Source organism: Phycodurus eques, unplaced genomic scaffold, assembly GCF_024500275.1.
Source record: "Phycodurus eques isolate BA_2022a unplaced genomic scaffold, UOR_Pequ_1.1 contig_24, whole genome shotgun sequence".
In the NCBI taxonomy this organism is placed as follows: Eukaryota; Metazoa; Chordata; class Actinopteri; order Syngnathiformes; family Syngnathidae; genus Phycodurus; species Phycodurus eques.
In genome coordinates, this window is record NW_026904021.1 from 381160 (window position 1) to 391296 (window position 10137).

Genomic DNA, 10137 nt, shown 5'->3' on the forward strand with positions numbered 1-10137 from the left:
CATACCTCAAGCAAGCCTTCAACGAACGTTCTCTCCCGAGCACCAGTGACGAACAGGTTTTTCCTCATTTTGTCCCCCCACAGTCGCTCACACGCACACACAGAAACAAGACATAAGCACGGCGCATTTTTGTTGTCGTCACCATCATAACGAGTGTGTCCCGTCACGTTGACAGGTGACACGTTTTCTGCTTCCACCTCTCGGACAGTGTTTGATTTGACAAGAATAAGCCCAGTGATGGTAAAAGACGGGATAGGATGCTATCGGAATAAATGTCAAGTCGTGTCTGCCCGAGAAATGGCAAGATTTGATGGCAGTGGTCTGACATAGTGTCATCGGGAAAGACCAAATGTATCTTGTAGCCTGATCCAGCCATGAGACAACCCGAACAGCCCTGTTGCTGGCGGCTGCCGGATATTTGTCAGACAGTAAAAGAGTACATACCAACGACAATGACGAGAGAGCAGAGTGGAGCAGCGGAAGCGTGCTCGCTCTATAATCCCGAGGTCGATGGATATATCTGAAACTCGCTCTCTGTTATCGTATGTCTGCTCATAGGATGTTGTGGATCTGCTGTCATTTAACGTCTTACTCTTAGTGAGAAATATTGTGCAATTAAGACTTGTCAACTCATGGGCTGAGGCCCACGGGTATGGACCCTTTCCTCAATTCACTTCTTACTGAAAAAAAAATCTTCATTTATTCGCTGTTCTGTCAATTTAAAATCACTGTGTAAGTACCCATAAAGGTGGCACGACAGTTCAGTGTGAAAGACAAAGGTAATGATATTATGGCAAATACAAACGCCTTGTCGGTGCCAATGAAAAAATAGTTAAGACATTCACTATATTGACAAGAAAGTGGCAGTGGTGGGATTTGAACCCATGCCTCCTGAGAGACTGGAGCCTTAATCCAGCACCTTGGACCGCTAGGCCACACTACCTGAAAAGCCCATCTTTGTAAGTGGAATTTTATTGGGAAATGTAAGCCCGACCAAGGAAGTAAATGGGATCCCCGGCATTCCCTATCATAGCCAACCTTGAAATGAAAAATGTGGAAAGCAGAGCTCTGAAATCATTTTAGCCAACAACTGCAATTCATTGGCTGAGAGAATAATCTTCTTATGCCTAGATCAAACAAAATGATTTTATCCCCGATATTGGCCCGATTAGCTATCGCAGCCGATTTTCCAGATCGGGTCCCGACATATGTCAGGAACGACAAAACTTCTTGGAGTGTGACATAAGCCACGACAAACGATTTGGCCCTACGATGTCAAAATGTCTGGCAAATTGGATTTTTTTTTTTTAGACATCTTCCGTGTAGTGTGACATGTCAACGACAACTCTCCGACAGCGCAACTTGACGGAGACCAGAAGGATTGTATATTGTGACCAGCGCTTGCTGTTGTCAACATACTTGCGCGCCGTTGTTAACATTTATTTTCACGCACAAACCAATGTTTACCGAAGCTTTAGGGCATGATTCAACAGAACGCCGGCATGTTTAAGTACAACTGTATGTGCTTGCGGTTGCGAGGGTACAAACAATCTTTTTGCCTGCTTCCGAGCCGTTTCGTATGTGAACATACTTAAAGCAATCCTTTAAAAAACACGTTTTTCCTCATTTTGCAATCCAGTCAATCACACGCACACACAGAAACAAGACACTGGTGCGGCGCATTGTTGTTGTCGTCACCATCGTAACGAGTGTGTCCCGTCGCGTTGACCGGTGACACGTTTTCTGCTTCCACCTCTCGGACAGTGTTTGATTTGACAAGATAAAGCCCAGTGATGGTAAAAGACGGGATAGGGTGCTATCGGAATAAATGTTGAGTAGTGTTACGACTGTCTGCCCCAGAAACGGTAAGGTATGATGGCAGTAGTCTGACATAGTGTCATCGGGAAAGACCAAATGTGTCTTGTCGCCTGTTCCAGCCATGAGACAACCCAAACATCCCTGTTGCACATACCAACTACAATGACTAGAGAGCAGAGTGGCACAGCGGAAGCGTGCTGGGCCCATAACCCAGAGGTTGATGGATCGAAACCATCCTCTGCTATTTTGAGCTCGTTCTCTGTTATCGTCTGTCTGCTCATAGGATGTTGTGGAGCTGCTGTCATTTAACGTCTGACTCTTTGTGATAAATATTTTGCAATTAAGACTTGTCAACTCTTTGGCTGAGGCCCACCGGAAGTGATCCTTTCCTCAATTCACTTCGTACTGACAAAAAAAATTGTCCTTTATTCACTGTTCTGTCAATTTAAAATCACTGTGAAAGAAAAAAAAAAAATCACCCATAAAGGTGGCACGACAGTTCAGCGTGAAAAGACAAAGGCAATGATATTAAGGCAATGATATTAAGGCAAACACTTTCAGGGTAGCTAATATTTTACGGCGACAAGCAAACAGTCCAAACAGAACGGCAAAGAGCTCGACTTTTTTGTGGCCAAAAATATGTGTTGTCCCAAACGCCTTGTCGGAGCCAATGACAAAATGGTAGGATATTCACGACATTGAAAAGGAAGTGGCGGGATTTTAACCCATGCCTCCTGAAAGACTGGAGCTTAAATCCAGCACCTTGGACCGCTCAGCCACACTACCTGCAAACCCCATTTTTGGACAAGGAATTTTTTGATAAATGTAAGCCCGACCGAACGGGAAGTATGGTGACAAAACCTGTAGTGTGACTGTTAAATATATTGTAGAAGTTATCATTTATTTGCTTAGCTTGCATTAGTATTAGGGACGATATTGATAAAGGAAGATGTCTCGCCTTCAAGAAGATGACTCAGCAGGAATCATCAGAGAGAAGGACGTTGCCGGGACGTGGCAGGTGTTGGTCCCATGTCTTCACCTTGAAACCCTACCCTAAGTGTGTTATGTCTTGTAGCTTAGTACGTTATGTCTTGTAAATTTAGAAACCTCCCTATTTCAAATAAATACAGGAGCGATGGGAGAGATTGTTTAGAGCGTGATGAGAGGCTGTAATCTGAACAATCTCCCGCCCTCCTCATGAGAAAAAGAAACCAGCGTCTTCATTCCTTTTGTGTCTATTTTTTATAACGTTGGGTAAGATAAATCCAACATTAAATTGGTCCTTTGAGCCGGATGTCAATATACCCGAGGATTCCAGTTGTGGAGCCAACATCCAGTTAAGAGACCGTGGCCACGGCAATTGAGACCCTTTCCGGGACTGGTCTTCGTTCTCCTCAACTGGGATCTGAAGGTTGACGACAATTTGAATGAGAGTATAAATGGGAAATGGGAAACCACTAGGTTTTTCATTCCATACCAAAACAGTGGGAAAGTAAACGGTGGACTTTTGTGGATGCAAAGGCAAGAATTCTCCACTCGAAAGAGTTGAAGTAAGAATTACCACAGAAAGTAAATTTGAATCACCGTCCTACTGAAAAGAGACAGTATTCTTGACTACCCTAGGTAGTATTACACTGAACCAAATTCTTTCCGGGACTGGTCTTCGTTCTCCTCAACTGGGATCTGAAGGTTGACGACAATCCACAGGATTGAAGACGACTTTGGTGAGTTAAATTTGTAATTTTTTTAGGAAAAAGGACGACGGAGTCCGACAAATTCCGCGAGGACGGCGGAGTCCTGTACGTACTTAAATGCCGTGTTTAATAAACCCTGTGAATACTCGTCAATGGCGGGTAAAATAAAGAAACTAGGAAAGTTTCGTGGCGTCGTAGTTAAATTCCGTATAGGACGGCGGAGTCCTCTAATGAGCTGTTGACAGACGTAGTTAAATTCCGTATAGGACGGCGGAGTCCTCTGACGAGCCAGTGTGAATGAAAACTGTTTGAATGAGAGTATAAATGGGAAATGGGAAACCACAAGGTTTTTCATCCATCCATCCATCCATCCATTTTCTACCGCTTATCCGGGTCGGGTCGCGGGGGCAGTAGCTTTAGCAGGGACGCCCAGACTTCCCTCTCCCCAGCCACTTCATCCAGCTCTTCCGGAGGCATCCCGAGGCGTTCCCAGGCCAGCCGAAGGACGTAGTCTCTCCAGCGTGTCCTGGGTCGACCCCGGGGTCTCCTCCCGCCTCCCCGGTGAGGAACACCGGGGAGGCGTCCGGAAGGCATCCGAATCAGATGCCCTAGCCACCTCATCTGGCTCCTCTCAATGCGGAGGAGCAGCGGCTCTACTCTGAGATCCTCCCGGATGACCGAGCTTCTCACCCTATCTCTAAGGGAGAGCCCGGACACCCTGCAGAGGAAACTCATTTCGGCCGCTTGTATCCGGGATCTCGTTCTTTCGGTCACGACCCACAGCTCATGACCATAGGTGAGGTTAGGAATGAAGATCGACCGGTAAATTGAGAGCTTCGCCTTTCGGCTTAGCTCCTTCTTTACCACAACGGACCGATACAAAGTCCGCATCACTGCAGACTCTGCACCGATCCGTCTGTCGATCTCCCGTTCCATTCTTCCCTCACTCGTGAACAAGACCCCAAGATACCTGAACTCCTCCACTTGGGGCAGGATCTCATCCCCGACCCGGAGAGGGCATGCCACGCTTTTCCGACTGAGGACCATGGTCTCAGATTTGGAGGTGCTGATTCTCATCCCAGCCGCTTCACACTCGGCTGCGAACTGCTCCAGTGAGAGTTGGAGCTCACGGTTTGATGAAGCCAACAGAACCACATCATCAGCAAAAAGCAGAGATGCAATACTGAGGCCACCAAACCGGACCCCCTCTACGCCTTGGCTGCGCCTAGAAATTCTGTCCATAAAAGTTATGAACAGAATCGGCGACAAAGGGCAGCCTTGGCGGAGTCCAACCCTCACCGGGAACGAGTCCGACTTACTGCCGGATATGCGGACCAAACTCTGACTCTGGTCGTACAGGGACCGAACAGCCCGTATCAGGGGGTTCGGTACCCCATACTCCTGAAGCACCCTCCACAGGACTCCCCGAGGGACACGGTCGAACGCCTTCTCCAAGTCCACAAAACACATGTAGACTGGTTGGGAGAACTCCCAAGCACCCTCGAAGACCCTGCCGAGGGTATAGAGCTGGTCCACTGTTCCACGGCCAGGACGAAAACCACACTGCTCCTACTGAATCTGAGATTCGACTTCCCGACGGGACCCTCCTCTCCAGTACCCCTGAATAGACCTTACCAGGGAGGCTGAGCAGTGTGATCCCCCTGTAGTTGGAACACACTGTAGTAGGGGACCACCACCCCAGTCTGCCAATCCAGAGGCACTGTCCCCGATGTCCACGTGATGTTGCAGAGGCGTGTCAACCAGGACAGCCCCACAACATCCAGAGCCTTTAGGAACTCCGGGCGAATCTCATCCAGCCCCGGGGCCCTGCCACCGAGGAGCTTTTTAACTACCTCGGTGACCTCAAACCCAGAGATAGGAGAGCCCGCCTCAGAGAACCCACACTCTGCTTCCTCATGGGAAGGCGTGTCGGTGGAATTGAGGAGGTCTTCAAAGTATTCTCCCCACCGACTCACAACGTCCCGAGTCGAGGTCAGCAGCGCCCCATCCCCACTATACACAGTGTTGGTGGTGCACTGATTTCCTCTCCTGAGACGTCGGATGGTGGACCAGAATTTCCTTGAAGCCGTCCGGAAGTCTTTCTCCATGGCCTCACCGAACTCCTCCCATACCAAAGTTTTTGCTTCAGCGACCACCAGAGCTGCATTCCGCTTGGCCAGCCGGTACCCATCAGCTGCCTCAGGAGTCCCGCAGGCCAAAAAGGCCCAATAGGACTCCTTCTTCAGCTCGACGGCATCCCTCACCATTGGTGTCCATCAACGGGTTCGGGGATTGCCGCCACGACAGGCACTTACGGCCACAGCTCCGGTTGGCCGCCTCAGCAATGGAGGCGTGGAACATGGTCCACTTGGACTCGATGTCCCCAGCCTCCCCCGGAACATGAGCAAAGTTCTGTCGGAGGTGGGAGTTGAAACTCCTTCTGACAGGGGATTCTGCCAGACGTTCCCAGCAGACCCTCACAATACGTTTGGGCCTGCCACGTCGGACCGGCATCTTCCCTCACCATCGGAGCCAACTCACCACCAGGTGGTGATCAGTTGACAGCTCCGCCCCTCTCTTCACCCGAGTGTCCAAGACATGTGGCCACAAGTCCAATGACACGACCACAAATTCGATCATCGAACTGCGACCTAGGGTGTCCTAGTGCCAAGTGCACTTGTGGACACCCTTATGCTTAAACATGGTGTTCGTTATGGACAATCCATGACGAGCACAGAAGTCCAATAACAGAACACCGCTCGGGTTCTGATCGGGGGGGCCGTTCCTCCCAATCACGCCCTTCTAGGTCTCACTGTCATTACACACGTGAGCATTGAAGTCCCCCAACAGAACAATGGAATCCCCAGCGGGAGCGCTCTCCAGCACCCCCTCCAAGGACTCGAAAAAGTGTGGGTACTCTGAACTGCTGTTTGGTGCATAGGCACAAACAACAGTCAGGACCCGTCCCCCCACCCGAAGGCGGAGGGAGGCTACCCTCTCATCCACCGGGGTGAACCCCAATGTACAGGTGCCGAGCCGGGGGGCCATAAGTATACCCACACCTGCTCGGCGCCTCTCACCTTGGGCAACTCCAGAGTGGAAGAGAGTCCAACCCCTCTCGAGAGGACTGGTACCAGAGCCCAAGCTGTGTGTGGAGGTGAGTCCGACTATATCTAGTCGGAACTTCTCGACCTCACACACCAGCTCGGGCTCCTTCCCTGCCAGAGAGGTGACATTCCACGTCCCTAGAGCCAGCTTCTGTAGCCGGGGATCGGATCGCCAAGGTCCCCGCCTTCGGCCACCGCCCAGTTCACACTGACCCCTATGGCCCCTCCCACAGGTGGTGAGCCCATGGGAAGGGGGACCCACGTTACCCTTTGGGGCTGTGCCCGGCCGGGCCCAATGGGTGCAGGCCCGGCCACCAGGTGCTCGCCTTCGAGCCCCACCACCAGGCCTGGCTCCAGTGGGGGGGCCCGGTGACCCGCGTCCGGGCAAGGGAAAACGAAGTCCATTGTTTGTCGTCATCATTAGGGGTCTTTGAGCCGTGCTTTGTCTGGTCCCTCACCTAGGACCTGTTTGTCATGGGTGACCCTGCCAGGGGGATAAAGCCCCAGACAACTTAGCCCCTAGGATCACTGGGACACACAAACCCCTCCACCACGACAAGGTGACTGCTCAAGGAGGGGAAGGTTTTTCATTCCATACCAAAACAGTGGCAAAGTAAACGGTGGACTTTTGTGGATGCAAAGGCAAGAATTCTCCACTCGAAAGAGTTGAAGTGAGAATTACCACAGAAAGTAAATTTGAATCACCATCCTACTGAAAAGAAACTCTGTTCGAGACTACCCTAGGTAGTATTACACTGAACCAAATTCTTTCAAATGGGGAAAGGAAGTAGCAAAATAAAAAACAGGGATACACTGCAGTGTAAAGATTGGAAGTTCATTAAATTAAATTAAAAAAAAAAAAAAAAAACAGGATCCTGATCAAATTTAATATTTAGAGACAGGAATAACTGAACACGGCTTTAATGGTTGGTGAAATCACAAAAAAATAGCCGCGTTGCAGGATTCAAATTATATAAATAAAAGATAATACGGACAAACTACCGCATGACTAAGCCAGCCTGCTTCCCAACTCAACAAATCCTCTTGTGTAATCATTAAAGAGAATGAGGAAGTGGATTTCAATTAACAGGACATTCTGAGTTTGGACACTGAAAAACCTGAAATAAAAATAATTTCTTTGCAATACAGGAGCATGTAGGACTGCATGTCGGGAAAAGATTCCAGGTTCCAAACTATCGGGACATCAGGCAATAGTTAGATCTGCAAATGGGCAAAATTACTTTTGCCATGGAACTTGAGCCTGTGTGGATGAGAGACCCACAGGGGAGATCTTGTAGAATGCTCATTTCCGAAGTCCCGGAGTGCCCTGTGAATTTGTTGGGAAGAGATGGCTTATTCCAACTAGGACTTGGACTCATTCCATCATCAAATGGAAATATTGTTGTGAAACGAAAACATGAATTAAAAAGAGAGGACCTCTATGTGACACTGGAAAGCAGAGAAATCACATTCTATTACACAATCGATATCTCAGACAAACCACCGTTAAAACATGGGAAAATGTCCTGTTGTCTGCAGCTTTGCAGCTTATCACGGAAGTAGAAGATAATAAAGGAGGTGATGAGCTGCATATAACTCTGTGGTACAAAAACACACCAGAGCCAGACCCAGGATATGAAAACAAGTTACGACATGCGACACCTGATAAAATTACTGTAGATTATCTGTACTCAGAAAATGAAGCAAAAGTCGCGGCAAGAATTATTTTACCAGACAAATTAAAGGAACTGTATAAAAATACAATTGTCCCACATATTTCATTGTGCAAAGATTATGAGTCACAGTGGAAACATATGGGAACATTAGTAAAACAAGGACAGGAGACAGATGATTGGCAGCAAATAGAAAACAAACTGGAATACAGTGGGTCAAGTGGTCTCATTAGGAAGGCGATGTTTTGGACAATACAGGGTGATGAAGGGAAACACATACATCCTGTTTGATTTGACCAAATGATCCTCACTGAAATTGATGAAGAAATATTTAAAAAGTTCTAAAAAAATTATGGTCCACAGGACCATTTGATGTAGGCCTAATTAAAGGGGCTTTATCAGTACAAATTACACCCAAAACAGAATATAGACCAGGGATTCCTCAATATCCATTAAAACCAGATGCACATGAAGGAATCAAACCAGTAATTGAAGCACTAATTAAGGCAGGAGTTATAGTGGAGTGTCCAGAATCACCATGTAACACACCCATTTTTCCCGTAAAAAAGGCCCCACCTTCAGTGGGTTGGAGACTTACAGGCAGTAAATACTGCAGTAATACAGAGAGCAGCATGTGTACCAGATCCACACACATTGTTAAATTCATTAAGACCAGACGCTACTGTGTTTACAGTAGTGGACATAAGTAATGCATTCTTTTTCTGTACCAATCGAAAAGAACAGTCAATTTTGGTTTGCATTTACATTTGAGGGCAAAAAATATACATTTACTAGATTACCACAAGGTTACTATGAAAGTCCAACCATTTATTCACAAGTTATGACAACACGCATGTCTTCTGGCATCTCCAGATGGAGAGACATGCAAAGATTCATTGGCCTTACTGCATCATCTAGCAGAAGAGGGACATAAAGTGAACAAAAATAAATCACAATGATGTAAAAGGCAAGTCAAATATCTAGGCCATAATTTAAGTGTAGGAGGAAGGACAATATTAGAAGACAGGAAAGCTATAGTCTTATAAAATCCGAAACCACAGACGAAGAAACATATAATAATAATTTTTAGGTCTGACAAATTATTGAAGAGCATGGATTCGAAACTATGCAGAAATTGTTGCACCATTGTCAAAATTAATGTATGAAGACAACCTTAAAATGACATCACCTGTTTAATGGAATCCAGAGGCAGAAAAGGCCTTCTGTCACATTAAACAACATTTGGTGTCTAGTGCTGCGCTAGGCCTTCCAAATTTAACTATAAAACATTCATTCAAATGGTAGATTGTAAAAGCTATTACATGACCTCCGTACTTACACAACAATAGTGTGATAAGCTAAGACCATGGGCTTATTTTTCGACTAAACTGGACAGCGTGACGTGTGCATTCCCGCATTGTGTCAGAGCAGTTGTGGCAGCTTCGATGGCAGTAGAGAGCAGTTCCACGATTGTGTTATTTCATCCATTAACTCTTAAAGTACCACATACAGTGTCTGCTCTCCGATTGCAAAACCTGCAAGACATTTATCTTGCATGGCCATCTTGCTGTCACAACCACATTTGACTGTTGAGCCTTAAATCCAGCCAATATGAGTATTCCACAACACGAACGCAATTATTGGGAAAAACAAAGTCCAAAACTACACAATGAAATTTACATTAGCACAGAAAAAAAAAAAAAAAAAAAAAAAACCTATTCAAATGGGCTGGGCACAGATAGATCGACACTTAACAGCCCTCAAAATAGAAGAAAGAAATACATGGGTTCATTTAACACACTGTAAAAGAGTCATTTCAGCTGAGTACTCAAATCGGGAAGGTGA

General features: G+C 46.9%; 1 non-coding gene across 1 annotated transcript; it reads right to left on the reverse strand.

The window, feature by feature from the left end:
* Positions 1 to 861: 861 nt before the first annotated feature.
* Positions 862 to 943, reverse strand: trnal-aag (transfer RNA leucine (anticodon AAG)). The gene has a single exon. It is a non-coding gene; the product is annotated as a tRNA-Leu (tRNA).
* Positions 944 to 10137: the final 9194 nt, after the last annotated feature.